Source organism: Miniopterus natalensis, chromosome 3 (genome assembly GCF_054644295.1).
Source record: "Miniopterus natalensis isolate mMinNat1 chromosome 3, mMinNat1.hap1, whole genome shotgun sequence".
Lineage (NCBI taxonomy): Eukaryota > Metazoa > Chordata > Mammalia > Chiroptera > Miniopteridae > Miniopterus > Miniopterus natalensis.
The window spans coordinates 39,560,513-39,579,773 of record NC_142083.1 but is presented as its reverse complement, the minus strand read 5'-3'; the positions used below and the strand labels follow the sequence as shown (position 1 = coordinate 39,579,773).

General features: G+C 43.0%; 1 pseudogene; it reads left to right on the top strand.

Annotated features, from left to right (window-relative positions):
* The first annotated feature begins 2,899 nt into the window (after window positions 1–2,899).
* LOC107535071 (non-selective voltage-gated ion channel VDAC2-like) lies at window positions 2,900–18,866 on the top strand (annotated as a pseudogene).
* The last annotated feature ends 395 nt before the right edge of the window (window positions 18,867–19,261 follow it).

Here is a 19,261-nt window from a genome sequence, read left to right as displayed (position 1 = left end):
ATGAGCCAGAAAAATGAATAAAAACTTTGGGTTGTCTATCAATTAACATGCAGATAAAAGAAAAATTATTGACTTTCAGCTTATTTCTGTCAATTAAATTATGTTAATTTTAAATTTAAAAAATGAAGATGAACGAATATCTCTTTTATGAAATATCAAACATTAACTCAAATTATTCCAAATGGGAAGGAACAGAACATTACTTAATAATTCAATGTATTTGACTGGAGACTTTGGCAAGGTATCTGAATTAGCCAGGACTGCATTTGGCTGCATGTAACAGGAGTCCTGACACTAAACAACTAAAAGGTTGGGTTTTTAAAATATTTTATTATGGCCTGGCCGGGGTTGGCTCAGCGGTTGAGCGTTGACCTAGGATCCAGGTGATCGGGGTTCGATTCCGGGTCAGGGCACAGGCCCCGGTTGCGAGCTCGATCAGTGACTCTCTCATCATTGATGTTTCTCTCTCTCTCTCTCTCCCTCTCCCTCCCTCTCTCTCAAATCAATAAAGATACATTTTTTTAAAAAAAAAGATTTAACATTGAAATATTTTATTATGTAACAACAACTGGGGCTGCTACAGGACCCAGCGTCTTCCTGGTTCATCACTCTGAGCATGTTTGTGCTCCTAGACGGCGCGTGCTTCCAGGAGCGGGAGAAACACGGCTCGAGAGCCGGCTCCCCCAGCCGCGGGGCGCTCCGCCCGGCCGCTCCTCTCCGGGAGCCCTCCGCCCCCTCGGCCCGGCCCCGCCCCGCCCCTCCGCCTGCCCGGCCCGTCCCGTCCCGTCCCGTCCCGGGAGGCTGAGCGCCGGGCGTCTCCGCGGATCCTGCGCCCTCCGCCCGCCCGAGGACGCCCGCGGGGGGCACGGGAGGGGCGGGCAGGCGGGAGAAGCCGAGGCCGAGCGGCCCACGCCCCGGGCCCCTGCCTGCCGCTCCCCGAGGCCCGCCGCCTCCCCCTCCGCGGCCAGCCCGCCAGTTAACAGCATGGTGGCGCCTGGGGCCGGACGGCCGTGGGCGGCTGGGGAAGGCCGCATCCCGCAGACGGCGCTGCCCGCCACGCGCGGGCTCCGGGGGCGCTGCGGCCGCGGGCGGGGGACGCGCGGCCCTGCCCGCCCCGGCCAGCCTCGGCCGCCTCCGGGCACAGCCGCGGTGCCTGCGAGGCGCCGGGCGTCTGCAAGCCCAGCCGGCCGCGCCAGGCCCGCAGCTAAAGCTTGCGCTTCCTCCGGTCTTCTTTTGTCTCCTATTTATTTATATTTGAATAAGGGTTCCAGGGAACAGAACTAGTCTGCTTTACTGCTTTATGACATGCAGGTGTCACTGTCCGTGTGTGGCCCTGTCCTTTATTTATTTACTCTTGTAATGTAATGTATGCCTCTAAAATCACCACTCACCCCCAAACTAAAACATTGACAAGAGCGTACATCTACCTCTGTGTCCCCCCTATTTTGTCCCCTTGCCCCCCCCAAGATAATCACTATCCTGAATGTGTTTGTCTTACAAACGTGTGATGTGATAAATGTTTTATTATATATGTGAATATGTTTAAACAATTTATTGTAGTTGTTTTGTACTTCATAAAGCAAGTATTACATGCTGGAGGTAACTTCTGGAACCTGATTTTTTTTTTTTTTTTTTTTTTTTATTCTAAGATCCTTTCATGTTGTTGCAGGTAGTTTTAGCTCACTCGCTATTACTGCTGTAGTATTTCACTAGTTTTTTATTCTTGTGTTGATAGGCACTGAGTCTTTTCTAGTTTTTTGCTATTACAAGCAGAGCTGCAATGAACTTTCTCACACATTTTCTGATGCATGAGTGTAGGAGTTCTCTTGTGTCTATCCCTAGGAATAGAACTGAACAGCCACAGAGTATATAAATGTTCCCCTTTGCAAAATAATGCCACATTAGTTTTCGAAGGGATTGTGCCCTTTTATACTCCCCCTGGTAATATATAAGAACTCCCCTTGATCCATAGTCCTTCAACACTTGAGACTGTCAGACTTGTTGATTTTTGCAGATTAAGTGAATGAAAAATGGAATTTCTTTGTCACCTTGATTTATGTTTCTGTAATTACTAATGAGGTTAAGCATCTTCTTGGATGCACATTGGCTGTAGATATTTTCTAGTCTGTGTAATGCCTATTCAGGTTGTTTGCCCATTTAAAAACTGAGTTGTTTTTTTGTTTCTTTCTCAGATTTTGGTAGGTTCGGCAGACAGAAAATCCATGAAGGCTTAGAAGATTTGAACACAATTAATACACTTCATTGAATGAGCATATATAGACTTTTCCTGCAAACAATGGGAGAATGGTCATTTTTTTCAAGCAGACTGGACCATTTCCAAGAATAGGTGATGTGTTAGGTCATATGTTATAACACATTTTAAAGAACAGTTACCACAACAAAGTTAGAAGATAACACAAAGCAAGTTAAAAGTAATCTTGTTGTATTTGAAAACTTACAAATACTTAGAAATCTACAAATGCAAGTGGTAATGTAAATGACTCATTAAAAAAAAAAAAATCCAATTACCTAAAAAAAAAAAAATCCAATTACCTCGCCCTTATGTCCAGGATCTAGATGCTTACTGTCCCATCCAGCATATGAGCCCTGCCCAGGAGGAGAGCTGCTAGGGGCCTCCCTCCCAGCCTGTCCCATAAAATCTCATGTACCATCTCCTATAGACTGCCCTACTCAGGACTTGGACTCTCAGAGCCGCCTCCTCCCATAAACTTAGAAAGAAGGAAGTTTCTATAATTTATCTTATGATGTTTCTATAATTTATCTTTTTAGGCCAAGTAAAAATAAGCATTCAGAAAACATCATCTCACAAAAATTTCTGCATGAGAATGGCAGTGGTAATGTCAATCCCTGCCCCAGCTTCTGCCCTGCATTGCACAATATGGGAGGTGAGACATTAACTATAAAATAATCAGCCCGCTCTCCCACACACACCATCCCCAAATACACAGGGTTTACACAGTAGAATTACTTTAAAATAGTTTTCCAAACATGAATACCAGCTGTCCCCATTTTTAAGCTTGAAGAAAGTAGCACAAATTCTACCCTTTTATCATATGGCCACACATCACACATTTCATCAAGACTTTCTATGGGAGTGGCCCTTTAATCAAATCTCTTTTAAATGACAGAAAATCCATTTTTTCCTGCTTTGTAAACCTCATAGATTTTGCCCAACTTGCGTTTCCCTTAAGGTAGGCACCATAGCTCAGCCACAAACCTTAAAAAATGTAAAACAGAAAGTCCCAGCTCCACAAAGTCTGTTGTTGTCTACTACATGGGCGAGCTGTTAAAGAGGTAGGGCCTCCATGAAGCTAGCACAGCTCACACTCAGGGCCCTTCTCTTGCAGGGCCCCCTTTTAAGGCCCTGGTGGCACCCTAGCAATTTTGAATTTATGATTTTGTATTCTTTTTCTTAAAGAGAGGCTTCCAAAATTGTATAAGCTTAAGGACCCACAATACCTGGATCTGCCTCTCAACATGGACCTTATAAAAATACATATGAGAGCCTCTTGCCATTTGGTAATAGTGGTGCTGGGCCGAGCTCTGGAATAAACGCTAAGCCGCCTTCGGTCTGGGGTTGGAAGAGGCTAAGCTGACTTGGGTTTTGAAATCAAAATAAGCGACTTCAACTTGGAAAATGCCCCACTGTGTTAGCCTCCTTTACTGAACATTAAGCACATCCAGTACAAAATATATACAATGTTGAAATAACACAATTACTTTGAATAACCAATTTTTTCTTGCAGACTTTTTGCAAGGTGCTAAAATAACATTTCCTGAAGATGAAATTCTAGCTTTATCTGCAAAATGGGTTGCTGCTGGGCACATTTAGGCATTCAGCTTTATCTCAGAATCAGAGTGTGCCGAAGCTTCTTTATACATCTGTCTCAATCTCCGCTCCAATTCAGTTCTAAACTCTGAGCCAAAAAGCCTGAGAAGTACCTTAATCAGATCACACGTCAGCTTAGAGTAGTAATTTTAGTGATTTGGACATCTGGCCACTTGGAAGTGGACAAAGGCCACCAACTCACTTGACAAAAGCTACTGAACATCTGTCAGTATGGAAATAGCTCTCCTTTAGCTGACCCTGAATCAGATTTTAATAGCCAACCTCACAAAGAAAGGACATCTCTCCTCCTCCTATTATCCAAATAAGTTGGTGCCATCCAGAAATATCCTACCAATATCCTACCAATAATGCTCTGCTAAATATATTTTTTGGATACAAGTACCAAGGGTGTTAATCCATTGTCACTGCACTTCCCCCTTGCTATATGCCGTGTACAAGGGTGATATTAAACATACTGAGAGCACATGTGGCTCAGGCACTGAAGCAGGGTCTTGGAGAGATTCTATGTAGAGAGCTTGTGAAGAGGGTCCCAGGGAAGGGGGAGGGGACAGGAAAGTGGGAGGCAAGCATGGAGTTCGAGGAAACCATTGTTTAACAAGTGCTATGGAGGTATTTCAATACTTTAACAAGCAGTATGGCAATACGTACGTGAACCAGCTAAACCAGCCTTGGACGTAGATACAAAATTCCAAAGATGATGGTCACTACCCCCAAAATATCACAAAGAGATGGGGGGAGATTTGAGCTATAGGCTGGTTCAGATAAGGAAGTGTGTATGGGAAAGTTTTGGCGTCTAGGAGGCAGTGTTATTAGTTGGTGTGGAAACAACTTTTATGAAACTCTTTCTGTGTCAGTGTACCACCACATGCTGCATTGCACTTAGAGACAGGCAAGGGCTGGCCTTGTTCTGGTACCTGCAGTTTAGAAAACCTGATCATCACACACGCACACACACACAGAGTTATTAAGGAGCACACTTGGGACTCTTCACTTGGGACTCAGTGCTCTTCGCTGATATAGGAAACCCAGGCCTCTGAACATCAGTGTACATGACTCAACCTTCCAGGCCCCAGGAAACACTCTTCCATGTGGCCTGCCCTGTGTCCTCAAAGCAAAAGGCAACTGTGTCCAAATGCTGAGATCCGTGAGTGGTGTCCTTTCAGCGTCAGAGGCGGACGCTGCTTTTGAGTGCAGGGGGATTTAAGTGGCTGAAGCGCTAGGTAAGAGAAAAGACAAATTAATTAGCTTGTCAAATCCTTCATGTCAGCATGAATGCAGTAGACTCTTACGCTCTGAAGCATTGTTTCCCAGTAGTGCAAGTGTCCATTTTCTTCCTTCTCTTCATGTTCCAGCCGAGTTCCAATTCCTGGCTCACAAGTTAGCACAGAATTTGCAGCAGTTGCACATGGCGGCCTAGGACCATTTATCCAGACACACACGTGGGAGTGCGAGGCTAGTTCTCTCCATAGGCAACCAGGTGGGCATCGAGTGCTCTAATTGCAGATAGTTTTATCTTTATATGATGCTTAATAAGATTTTATTAAAATTTCAAAATACTAAATTAAAAAATTTGGCATTACCTAAATAAATGGATTTAAACTTTTGATACTTACTCATTATAATTTTCATTCTGCTTTTTAAGTTTAATGCATCATTTTGAATATTTTAAAAGAGGAATAAATTTTGGAAACTATATGAAAATATTAATTTTTATACTTAATTTACATGTTATGAAAATATATTAAAATTTTCATCCTGAATATAATTACATTCTGTTTTTCAGTCGTTTAGGTCATTACTGAAAATAGAACAGAAGTTATGTAAAAATGTTCATTATAACTGCATCTTTAGAAATTTTGCCAAAATAAAAGCAAGACAAATTTTACGGACTGAATTTTTGGTTCTTGTGAATTATGTATATTTTTATTTTATTATTCATCACCAGATATCACCAGCCCAACCATGGAACAACGAAAACAATGGGCAATAAAAATTAGATTTAGTCATCTTTGATATTTTATATTTTATATGACTTTAAGTCATATAAAAACCACGGCTTTTTACATATCTTCCCATTTTGTCATGACAGGGTATCTGTCAAGGTAGAAAAGATCATATTTTATTTACTAGTTTCCTTCATTTATAACTTTAAAATAAGTAAACATATGGGATGTGAGTCTCCATTTGCACTCTACCCTCAGGCCTTGCAAATGATGACCCTGGCCCCAATCAGAAGGCTTCAAGAGCTATATTAAGATACTGAAAAAATTCCTGAAGTGTGATGAAATTTTGAGGAGTCTGTCAATAGAGAGCATTTGGCTTCTGCTTTCCTGTGTTTCCTTAGTGCTTGAGCTGGGACAAACCTTTCAACTTTTCTGCCTCACTTTCTCCTGCCGCAGCAGGTGCCGCCTCGCCACGGAGGAGCAGGATGGCAAACTTCAGATGGTGGGACAGCTTCAAGCAGCAGTGGCACGTGAGTCCACAAAGGGCAGTCAAAGGTTTGCACTTTTTGTAAACAGATTATAACTTGGAGAATGAGTTTGAAATATATCATAACCAAGCTGTTTCTAACGATTAATTTAATATTTTATGTAATATCACATATGTTTTGAAATCATCCTAAAGACACCTGGAATCATAATACTCTTTCAGTGGCAAATGTCGTATTATGTTTTTAGGGCATTACGTCAATTTAGTATTTCACGTATTATTAATAATGCCTCATTACATAAAATTATTACTAAACTGGCAATTAAGTGGATGTGAAGGATCCATATGCTAAACTGCTCATAACATTTCAATTATGAATTTCACATCAGATGTCTTCTAGTGTACATTAACAACATTGATGAACAATCTCTTTGCCAGAACCACCCAAATGAACTCTGCTTTGTGGCATGTGATATTGGCATAAAGTCATTTTGTACATTTTCCTGAATTTAAGGAAATTAGAAATGGAAGCAGCAGATGAAGCAGCCAGTCCTCTCTGCCCATAGTAGTGAAGCATTTGTTAATGCGTAATTAGCTGTCTTGAATGTGTGGAGCCTTGGGGGGTGTCGTTTATGCATCTTGGAGCACAGCGTTGTTCCCTTGTTCTTTGGTTTACATGTCCCCCCTGAAGAAAGAAGCAAAGAAACAGTAGTGATTCCATTGTTTCTAGCTGTAAGGTCTGTGCTCTCTTCTGTCCCTGACTCTGTCTTTTGATTGTTTAAAAATCCAAGTGGTGTAACAGTTAGGTGTTTCTGTTTGGGGGCTATCCTTGAACACAAACCCAATGATGTGTTCAAGCAGGGGTCGGTACACGTCACTCCAAAGTGAGACTTTATTGACTAAGAAAAGTATATGTGATTTCGAACATAGCAACACAGTAGGTCATTTGGACCCCAAAGACAGCCATTCATGGATTCAGTTACCTACCTCTGTTCTCCTGCAAGAGTGGATAGTAGAGGTCTCAGTCACAACCTGATTTTAGGGTCTCTTCCAAGAATTGGGGGTTGATTACTCTAATAGCACAGTGGACAGGGATTTGCCCTCCAATTTCCTTCACACACCCTACTGATGTACAGTTTCAGAAGGCAATTACGCCTCAGGTCTCTCCCACCCTCAAGTTGCTCTGCACAGTAACATAATGGGCGAGGCCAGCTGGCTCTTAGGCCGCTCCTTTCCTGAATGTATGGCATCCTATTGGCGACTCCATTATACAAGGTTGAGACCCCTGGTGCCACTCATTTAAAAATGATCAGATTTCAAGTTAAAGAAATGTTTTACCATTTATCAAATATATCATTTATCAGTGATATCAGTGTATTAATTTACAACTAGAGTTTCACTTGCCTTCAAAATTAGACTATTTCTAAGAACTAAGGAAGTTTAACCAATAGCCAGAGATTGTGTTCATTCAATAAACATTATTGAGCTTCAGTAAAAGTGGTAATCATGAAAGATGCCAATTTCTGCCCTCAAAGGATTAACAGTCTAGAAAGAGTTGTGCTCAGTTTCCCTACTGCATGCTCAGATTCAATGAAAGTAGAGGAGGTATGGTCAGTTCTGCGGGATGAAGGTGGGAGCTGAAAACTGGTCTGTCTGGGAAGGGGTTGGTCAAGAAGATAGGAGTTGAGGCCATGAAGAATAGCAAGTGGGCACTTGCCTGGTGAAGACAGAAAGAGGAGCATATGCTAAGATAAAAAGGAAAGGAACAGCAGGCCACATTCAGAGACGTGCAGAAAGTCCAGAATGGCTTCAGCATAGAAAACAGAGGGTAGAGTAATAGGTAATGAGGCTGGGGAGGTGGCTCAGGGTGGCCCCGTGGATTACGTCTGTGCCTCACTAAGAGAAGAAAATTTATCCTTAAATGGTAGGATCTATGAAAGATGATGCTATTAGCCCCAATTCTTCACCCCTCTCTGCAACCACATTCTTAGAGGTAATCAGTGTCCTAAAGTTGAATATATTATTTCCATGCATGACTTTTGCTTTCTAGAGGCTTGTATGTGTCCATAAACAATATACACTATTGTTTTGCATATTTAAATTTTACATACTATACGATGCATCTTTGAACAACTTGTGTTATTTTTATATTATGTTTTTGAAATGTATCCTTGTTGATTCATGGAGATCTAATATATGGAGGGATTTAGAGAGAATGAAAAATAAAAAATTAGCAATGTGAAATGCAAGAGAGAGGGAAAAAGCCTCCCATAGCCACCATACATCTGACTAGGGTGATCATGTGAATTATAGACAGGGGCGAAGAATATAATACAAGGAGCAGGTTAAAAATGAGGAGGGCTGGAAGATATTGAGCTCAATTTGAAGGGGGACGGTGTGCTTATTTATTGGAGCCATACTGATGGAATATTCTCTCTGGGCAATTTAATGAAACCTGCTCAGAAGCATGATCTAGTCTGGAGATAGCCTTACCCTTTCAGCATAGTGACAGCAGTTACAACTCTGAGGGTTGGTTTCTCACTCGGGAGATGCATGCTGAGAAAGAAAAGACCAAAGGCAGAACTCTAGGCCACAGACACCAACAATTGAGGGCAAACAGGGAATCAGGAAACAAGGCTTTCCTTATATTTATCTAGGGAATATTCTTTCACACACTCCTATCAGGAAAAAAATTTTGAACTTGAATACCCATATATATTTATATATGTATAAATGATATACTGGTACTATCAAACTAATACATTCTATGTGGTATCCAAGATAGCAATTTAAAATGTACAAGACATGCAATAAATAGAAATAGATGCTCTAATATTTCTCTCCCAGCCCCCAGTAGATTCTTATGTACCCCCTGGAATGTCCCCTTCACTGCCGAAACCCCTGATTAAAATAGATTATCTGACTTCCTCTTTCATATGGAAAAGCATGCTTTGCATTACCTTTATTCTGAAAGTGGCATTTGTTACTTCTTTTCAAATTATTTTGCACATATGAAAACACAGAGTTTGAAATATTTAAGAACTTAAGTTAAAAATTTCTTGTACCATGTGGAGTGGGAATTAGAAGCTCTTTTTTTTCCCTACCAACCTCCCTCTCCACTGCAATCCCTAATGTCTGGCAACCTCTTGTCAGTTCTTAATCACTGTAATTTTGTCATTTTGAGAATGCTATATCAATGGAATCATTCAGTATGTCACCTTTTGAGACTGATTTTTTTCACTCAGCATAATGCCATTGAGACCCATCCAAGTTGTTGGGTCTCACTTGCAGGTTAGCAAGTCTGATTCTCTGAAATGAAGTTAGTACATGTTTTCTCTCAAAGAAAACAGCCCTATCTACTTGAAGTACAAGTAGAAAAACTACTTGAAGTTTTTCTTTAAACTTAATACTGATCTAAGTGCTTCATGTTTCATTTGTCCTATTCTGACTGCCAATTAGATCTCCTAAATCTAATCTCTTGACACCAGTATATTGGTCATGAGAATGTTAGTCCTATTTTCTATTTCTTATTCTTCTAAACAATTTAGTGCTTAGCATTTTCAAAGATAAGTATAATAGGAAACATTATTTTTATTTCTTTTTATCAAATTTTAAACTGTTAACCGAAATTCTGCAAATTAAACTTGACACTCTTCAGGAAACAAAGACTTCAAGCAACAGGGACTCATGGCAGTTAAAACAAGAGCCCACAGACCCTCATTCTCTTAAATTTGATTCAGATTAAAAAGTTTCAGTGCTTTTCCTTCTTCCCAGAAGTGAGATGCATGCAGATTTCTTTTCAACACAATTCCTGCAGAAGGTCAGGGGGGTTCTTATCACCATCAGGGGACTTGACTCATAGGCCTGAGTCACAAATGACTCAGCTGAGCTAGAGCCAGAAAGGCCTATACTTCCCAAAGGAGAGAACCCTCAGAACCTAGCCTACCAGCAGTGCTGAGAACCTACGGGCTCACGTGTGGGAAGGGATGGGTGTGGGTAGAGTTACTGAAATAGAGGCCCATTACTATCTGGAAATTTCCGAAGCTCAAGGTTGAAAGATTCAGGTTGGGCTGAGGAGCCCTCACCACCTTGGCCCCCTTCCCTCTCTCCTGACCCATGGCCAAAGAAGGTTGACAGTCCAGAGGTAGAGCCATACAGAGTGTCAAGAAGCTGACATGTTTTATGCCTGTATGGTTAGGGTAGATTAGGCTGTGGAAACAAATAGACCCAAACATGTAATTACTCAGCACAATGGAAATTTATTTCCTGCTCACTTAACAGTACAGTGGGGTTGGAAAAATATGGTTGGAAAAGGCAAGGGAGAGATGTGGCTCTGGACCACGTAGTCACTTTGGGATCCAGGCTGATGGCGACACTGACATCTTTAAAAGTTGGCTTCTGCGAGAACACAGCGGACTCTGTGTGTGTGTGTGTGTGTGTGTGTGTGTGTGTGTATTTCCATCTCAGCCAGAAAGGAGGAAAGAACATAGAGGAGTATGCAGAGGATTTTATGGGCCAAAATAAGAAGTGATACCCGCTACTTGTGCTCATGCTCTGCTGGAGAGAGCCCACTTCTATGTCACCTTACTTCCCCTAGCCACAATGAAGTCTGGAGACAAGGACCTACTTGTGTTCAAAGAGGAGGGGAAGGCTTTGGTGGCCAGTGGGCCAGCAGTCTCCACCACAGAGCCCTTCCCACTCGACTGGTGTCTGGGCTTCTGTTAAAGTGAGACAGGGACAGAGCACAGTGGATCTGCAGCCAAGGTGAGGACATGTTTGCAGAGAGCAGCCTGCGTTCCCTTGCCACAGAGGAAGAGAAGTAAGCGATGGCCCATTAGGCTGATTCTATTTGTGGACTGAATGGCTGCTCTCTAAAGGGAAATTTCCTGTCCCTGGGATGTGAGTCAACTTTTCCTCCAGAACAGAGCATCTATTGGCAAAATGAGTTCCAGGGGATTGTGGTGCCTTTGTTCACTCCATATGGCTGCGGAGTAGGTGATGGTAAGTCAGTTCAGTTGTACAAAAAAAAAAGAGAATGAAACAGAGCCATGTCTATCTTCAGAGGAGCCCAAGGATATAACTCTCCCAAAGTGTAGGATGTCCTTGAAGTCAATTCTAGCTGACAGAACGCAGAGCTTGGGGGGGGGGGGGGGGTGGCTCTGATTGCGCAGCATGGGAACAGAACACTTGCATAGGTGCACTCCTTTATTACAGGCCCACCCCCTGTAAAGGTAAAGAGCTGATGCGGAACCAGCACGTGCAAATTCTCTCCCCCTCTGCCCTTGGCCCAAGGGCAACTGCACAAAATGGGATTAATTGGGATTATGGGGGCTTTGGCTGCTACTCAAGGATGAATGCTTAATTTATGTCTCAGTGATCTTGACTCTTGCCTGATTAAACTGGCTCACTCAGGCCATTGTTTGCCAAGGACTTTCCTTTCAAAAGAGTGGCTACAGGTGGTGCTTTTATGTGACAGACTTTTAGCTTTGATACAATACATGGCTTTAATGGATTGCTGCAATACCACCTTTCTCTCAGAAATAACTAAAAGCACAAATAAATTCAATGGGTTCTCCTCTCATCTTTCAGGGCTTTTCTTGTGACATCAAAATGTCAACAGGTATGATTGTTCAAGAATATATAGAATGGATGTGGAATTATTACTAGACAGAAGAAAAGAGCATTTGTTTGGGAAATATCCACTGAGCAGAGATGCTGTGATTCAGAGCACCTCACCTGCTCTAGGCAACACACTCCTGTGAATTAACAGGTGCCCTTGGCAGGCCCAGGCCTGACGCTACCCAGAGCTGATGAAATGAGGCCATGCCCCAGCTTCCCTGTGTTGTTCCTGCGAAAGTGTGTAAGGATTGGCTACAGTGTTAGACGAGAAGATCAGTCTCTGAGGTGGTTCCAGCGTGGGCCATGTTCTGTTGTTACTGAAGGGACTGGAATGATGGGCAACTTCTCTTCTACTGGGATTTAAATGAAGACTGTCCGCAAACCTGAACCGGAGTAACGGTTCTAGCCCTTTTGACTGGTTAAGTTGGTTTACAAATACATTAAGCAATTTTTTTAATTGACTTGATGTCTTCCTATTGACTTGGCCTTTGAGGTTAGTCAAAAGAGCCAAATTGGTTTGGGCTCACCTACCCTGCAGCATACTCTCGTGGTCTTTCCAGAGGCCACAATAACATCGTCAGAAGCAAATTAGCTCTTAGGCTGCATAACTGAGTGAAGTTTTCTGGCCAAAAGGGATGCATTAGGAGAAACTGCAGTTATGACTTTTGTGTCTAGTTAAAAATAAGTGTTGTGGTTTTAAATATACTAAACTAATGTGACAGAGACCTGTACATTAGCCATGTGATGTTTAATTAATTTAATTAGTTGGCTTAATTCTAGAAATTTGTTTCTCAATATCATACATCAAGTACAGATTATTACAGAGATTATGAGCATCCTCACTCTGTATTTCTATGCTATTATTTTGACTATATTTGGAAGATGTCAGAATGTACCAATATTATTTCTCCTAGCTTTATATAAAGCAGCTACAAACATAGCTTATTAAGGTAAGAAAGAACTCTATCATATTATATTTTGGGAAAAGTCCAGTGATAAATGTTTGGATTTAAACTCTGCTTTCGATGAGGATTCTGTAAGTTTAAAAACTTTATGGAAAATGCAATTATGAGCATATTATGATGTTAGTTAAAAATTACTTTAAATTTTATAACATATTATTTCCAAAAATATTCTGATGATAAAATTTAAGATTTAATCAACTGGAGAGTAGATGATAGTAAAAATGACTAAGTAACTCAGTCTGAATATGAAAGAGAAACAGATCCTAGGGAAACACGCAAATGAGAGCATATGAGTTTAAAAAGGAAATTAGTCAGCTCCATCAAACAACTTAAAAGTTGTAGAGAGAGGAAAGATGTTGCTAGGATTCAGAATTAGCAGCAGTGAGGGATGCCATCTGTCCTGATGTTTGATGAAGCTCCTTGGTGAAGATGCGCCAAAGTAAAAACAGGTTGCTCTGAGCATTTATGAAAATATAATGCCCCAGGAACTTTGGCTGGGAAATGTCCTCATCACTTGCCTTCCTCATGGGACAGTCAGGGTATTTCTCCCCCTGCTGAGTAGATCCTTCCCAAAGCTGGACAGTTTGCAGAGTGGGAATGTATGTTTCCAGAAGAGGGACCTACTAGGAACATAAAACATCAGGTGGGAAGAGTTGGGGAATCCATCTGCAACTCTCACCTCATACCCATCCCAAGTGTCAACCTCTTGGTCATTTAACTGATTCTGTAACTTTAGTTTTCTCCATGTGCCACCAGTACTTTCTGAGGTTTTTCCTCAACAGCTCCACGATGGAGGCAGTGTTGGAATTAGTCAAGATGAGCCTATGTTCTAGAGGTAAATTCACAGTATGACCTCAGACAACTTACTTATCCTCTCTGGGTCTCAGTTTCTTCATCTAACCACTAGGGAGTATTAATATTACTACCACATAGAGTTACCATGAGGATAAAACTAACTAATATATCAAGGCATTTATGACAATGCAACAAATATTAGGAGAATAAACACCATTTTTTGGACTTTGAGAAGTGTGTGGATGTCTGGCTATGTTGATTCCAGTCATTGGAAACAAGGCAGCCTAAGGTAAAAAGATTTGATTTCCTGTATATTGGCACTTAGACATTAATTTTGCAAGCTGAAAAACAGGACGGACCTTGAATATTAACCTAATATACCAAGAAATAAAAACACTAGTCAAAATGTCAGGAACAGCATAAACCATAGATATTATCTTTGTGTATTTGAAAAAATTGGTTGCAACAAAATTGCTTCTTTTCATTACACATTTACGTAACTATTCTGATTTCATATAACTACACCAACTTTAATGTCTTTTTAGTATTTGCAATATGTATACAATCTTCAACATGAACTGTGACTTCTAAGTTTATATTTTAACAGCATGAAAAAAAGTGATTCCACCCCTCCCCCCTGAGCCCTGACAGGACGCTTGGCCCTAGACAAGTAGAGAAGGTTCTAGCTGGCGACACAACTCAGAAATGGTGGAGACAGAGGTCAAGTCTTTGCATTGTGAGGTTCTATTGACTTTTCCCCAGCCTTGCCCTTTATCTGCGTCTCTGTTTTTGTTTGTAAGAAGCCCTCAGAAGGCAGGCTACTCATTAGCGGTTCCATGGAAGACGATTGCGTTCAGTTGTTATGTTTTCTGTGCCACCATTGTCCGGCTTACATTATGCAGGGTGACAAGTGCTGCACAGAGCAAATGAAAGGCAAGGTTTCGGCACAAGAAAAGCTTACATTATAAAGAGAGAGTGTTTTGAAATGGGCTCATGAGAGGGCGAAAGCACGATGCCAGGTGTAGCTGAACAACAACGCAGAAAGCGGCTCTGACAACAAGCGTCGGCCCATCTGGGAGGAGGCGGGGGGGGGGGGGGGAGCGGGGGGAGGGAAGGCAGTCCTCCAAAGTGGCTCCTTGTCAACAATTTAAAAGATATTATGTTGAATAATGGGTTTTAAGACTCTGATGGATATTAGGAGAGGCGGTGGGCCATTGAACTTCCAGAGAAGGAAATCAAGGGGTAGCTCCTGCGTTTTACATTTTAGATTTTGCCTCTCCCAGCCAGTAGTTTCAGATGTTACCTCCAAGCTCACTGCCACCTAGAAGTTGGAAAATGGTCATAGCCTTGGACAAGAGTCTTAAAGGCTGAAAGAAGTTGGATTTTTTCTCTGGTCTACTAGTAAGTGTGCGAAAAGCTGAGCAAGATGCGTAAGGTGATCAGCATACTAACCAGTGATTCTTGGTGGTGGTTTCTCTTTTCTTTTTAATGTCCTTTTAAAAACAAGGACCCAAGGATACCAGTGACAACGAAAAAGACATTTTATGCGCAGAAGGTGAACTGGAGGCTGAGGCGGGAGGCCAAGAATGGCTGCTAGCTGGCTGTTTCATGAAGTAAGCCGGGGCCCCAAGGAACGGTCGTATCTACCCACAGGAGTCGGGCGCTTCTTTGTTCCATGGCTTAGGCCTCAGGAAGGCTTTGCTGCTTTGGAGGAGGCGGCTGCGTTAAGTGGCATGAAGCAGCCTGTGGCATTCCGTGCCTCTAGGGGTCGGAGAGCCTAACACTGCAGATGGATTTCAAAGGGGGCAGGTGATGCTGTGGCAAATATGAACATGTGCTGTCATGCATGTTAAAAGGCTGGTAATCAAATCTCATGCCTCGGAGAGCGAGCAAATCGTGCCAGGGGCAAGCCTTTCTTCTCCTAACCCCCCTCTGCCTACACAAGAAACACGGCCCGTTTGGAGGGCGGGGGACACTGTGCCCTGAGGCAGTGCGCTGAAGTCACACAGTTCTCTGTGGCCCAAGCCCTGGGTGGGGACTTGGCAGGTGCGAAGCTAGGAAGTCAGGTTCTCAGCTCTGGGATAGTGGCCGCCAGCCTGGAAGTCTCTCCGGACTGACAAGACTTTGAGATCTGCAAGGAGAGACAAGACTTGACAACCAGCTGCCTGAGCCTGGGCAGGGCCTAGACTCGGGCTGGGGAGATGCCCCTGGCTCCCGGAGCCCGAGCTCGCCCAGCGCCCGGCTTCCCTGAAGAGGCGGGGCGCTGGCCGTCTCCACTCCCTTCCTCGCTTCCGCCGCCTCCCTTTTCCTTTTCCTCTTACTCTTTCCCTCTTCCTTACTCTGAGTCGGGAGAGAGCCTCTGTTTCTCTCTGCTGCCAGACCAGTGCCCCTTCAAAGCTCCACAGGACCCAGGTGCCAAGAGGTCCCTGGAGAAACCACCCCTTTCAGTGACTCAGGCAGGAGACTCAAAACCTGGTGCCTCGGGACATCAGTGCCCTCCTGCAGCGTCTTCTCTCTCACCTTCTCTTCTTGATCCATTCCCTCAGCATACAGATGTGCTCTTACATTTCTTAATGAGACACAGAACTGAAAAGATGCCCTCTAGTCCCCGTATGTTCCCTGAGCTATTCTCTCTGCCCCCTCCAGCCCAGCTTCTCACAGACATGTACAGAGGGGTTTCTTCTCGGGTCCCACTCTCAGCTCCGAGGCTCCCTTCCTGCCTCGTCTTCCACCCTCCACTCTTGTCACCTGTGGTCCCTATGGGTGAGCACTTTTCAGGCTTCATCCTACCTCACCTCTCAGAGTGCCACAGACCACTCTCTCCTTCCTAAGCCCTCAAATTATCTTTATTTCTGTGAAACTTAATTCTTCTGGTTTTCTACCCAGTTCCTTCATGGATTCAGAAGTCTGGGCTCAGCCCTGGGTATATTCCCAGATTTTCTACTCTCTCACCCTAGGCAATCTCACCAGCCCACAGCTTTAATATCACCTGTATGTCAGGGACTACCAAACTCTTATATCCAATGACGTCTTCCTCTTGGATGTCTCAGAGGCATCTCAGATGCAAAAAGGCAAGACCTAAACTCTTACTGTCCCTATTGCCTATCTTCCCTCCCTCCAGATCTTATACCCAGGTACCCAGAAACATGAGAGTCCTCTTTCTCCCCCTCATGGTGTATATCAAATTCTTCATCGCATCCCATCAATTTTATCCCTAAATTATTTCACAATTTCCTTTATGTCTCTCCATTTCATAGCCTCCATCCAAGTCCAAGCCACCCTCACCCTTCACCCGGACCACTGCAATATCTCCCCCTGGTCTCCTCGCTTCTACATGTGCCCCTTTAGATTAAATCCATTCTTAAATGTACTTCTTCTATTTAAGGGTAGAGAGATTCATCAGAACATAAGTTTAATCATAATGATTTTTCTGCTTAAACTTTTTCAATTGCAGTTTGATATTGCCTAGAAGAATTTGGTCCCAGCCCATCCCCCATCTCCTCTTATGCCTTTGTCTAGTTCCCTATGCTCTGGCCTCTTTACTCAATGAGTAAGTTCCTCTCAGTCTCAGACCTCCACAGTGCTGATCCCTCTGCCTGGAATGCTCTGCTCTTACTTTTTGCCTGACTGATTTCTAATAATTTTTCTCAGATCCCAGTGTAATGATCACTTCTTCATAGGGGCTTCCCTCAACCTCTTAAATTAAATTTTCCCCCACAACCAGTTATGCTCTCTCTCAGTTCCTCATTTTTTTCCCTTTATTTTATTTATTATAATTTATAATTATAAATATTTTATATATTTATTTACTTGTTAAGAGTCTTAGCTCCCCATAAATTCCATGAGGTCAGGGATTATGCCTGTTCATCACTATAACCTAAATTGTAGGTCTGTGCCTGCCTCTTAGTAGGTGCTCAGTCTTTATCTGTTAAACAATCCCCATGGGTCAGATCTTAACTATGGAATGACACATGAAAGGGGAGGGGGAGGTTGTCTCCATCAATAAGGTGACTTAATCATCTCAGCATTTTAGATAGTGTTATTATTTTCCTACCACACCCTAAAATGAATTATTATGCCCTTTGTAATTGTCAACCTTAGATGACAAAGTTCCTGAAACCAAGTGCTCCTCTTAACTGTTAAATATGCTACTGAGTCCTAGTTACCTGGGTGGATTTGCAAGACTTTGAGAGTCAGCTAGTGGACGATCACTCATTGAGCACCTACCACTGTGGCAGGTGTCATGGGAGCACAGGGCTCTCATGGTGTGACCAGCCTAGGCAGAAAGGAAAGACAAAGTCTTGTAAAACAACATCTACAAGACAACATGTCCTTTCTCGCCCGGCCAACAGACTGGGGCAGCCCACCCAGTGTGCAGGGTTGCCATCAGTCCACAAGGCCCTTCAGGAGAAATCACCCCTTCCCTCGGCCTCGCCATGGCAACCTAGGGACAGACCTGCACGGTGGCCAGTGTGCATTCCTCCAGCATATGCTGACCTTAGCAAAGCTGCCAGAGATATTTTCAACAAAGAATTTGGTCTTGGGTTGGTGAAACTGGACCTGCAAACAAAGTCATGCAGTGGCATGGAATTTTCAACATCTGGTTCATCTAATACAGGAACCGGTAAAGTTACCGGGATCTTGGAGACCAAATATAAATGATTTTTATGGCCTCACTTTCACAGAGAAATGGAATACTGATAACACTCTGGGAATAGAAATTGCAGTTGAAGACCAGATCTACCAAGGTTTGAAACTGACGTTTGATACCACCTTTTTACCAAACACGGAAAGAAAAGTGGCAAATAGTCTTCTTACAAGAGGGAATGCATAAACCTTGCTTGTGATATTGACTTTGATTTTGCTGGGCCCGCAATCTGTGGTTCAGCTGTCTTTGGCTATGAGGCTGGATTGCTGGATAACAGATGGCCTTTGACAGTGCCGAATCAAAGCTGACAAGGAATAGCTTTGCAGTGGGCTACAGGACTGGGGACTTCCAGCTACACTCTAATGTCAATAATGGGACAGAATTTGGAGGCTCAACTTATCAGGAAGTATGTGAAGATCTTGATGCTTCAGTAAACCTTGCTTGAACATCAGGTACCAACTGCACTCACTTTGGCATTGCAGCTGAATATCAGTTGGGTCCCACTGCTCTGTGTTGCCAGAGAGAAAAGCATACATAAACACTGCAGAGGTCCCAACCAGGCAAGATGTGGGGGCTGAGAGACCAGGGCAAAGGGGCTTATGGATGCAGAAGAAGGCAGCATGCTGGTCCTGCTCCCAGGCAGAGCATAAACATGGATCAGAGGTGCGATTACTGAAAGCAGCTCCAAGGGAAGCTGCTATGAGATACAACTGGGCAAATCTGTGGAGTGTGTCTGTCACAACATTAGGATGAGTATTAAAATAGAATTCTTGTAAATAAGAGACAATTCTGATGCATCCACAGGAGGACCTGATCCAAACACCCAAACTAATCCATTAGCCTGCAGAATACAGACTGTAGGTTTTAGTCAAATAAAGCTAAGCTGCCTTATTTGTCATCATAGAGACAAACCTCGGACTGGCCACAGTGTCA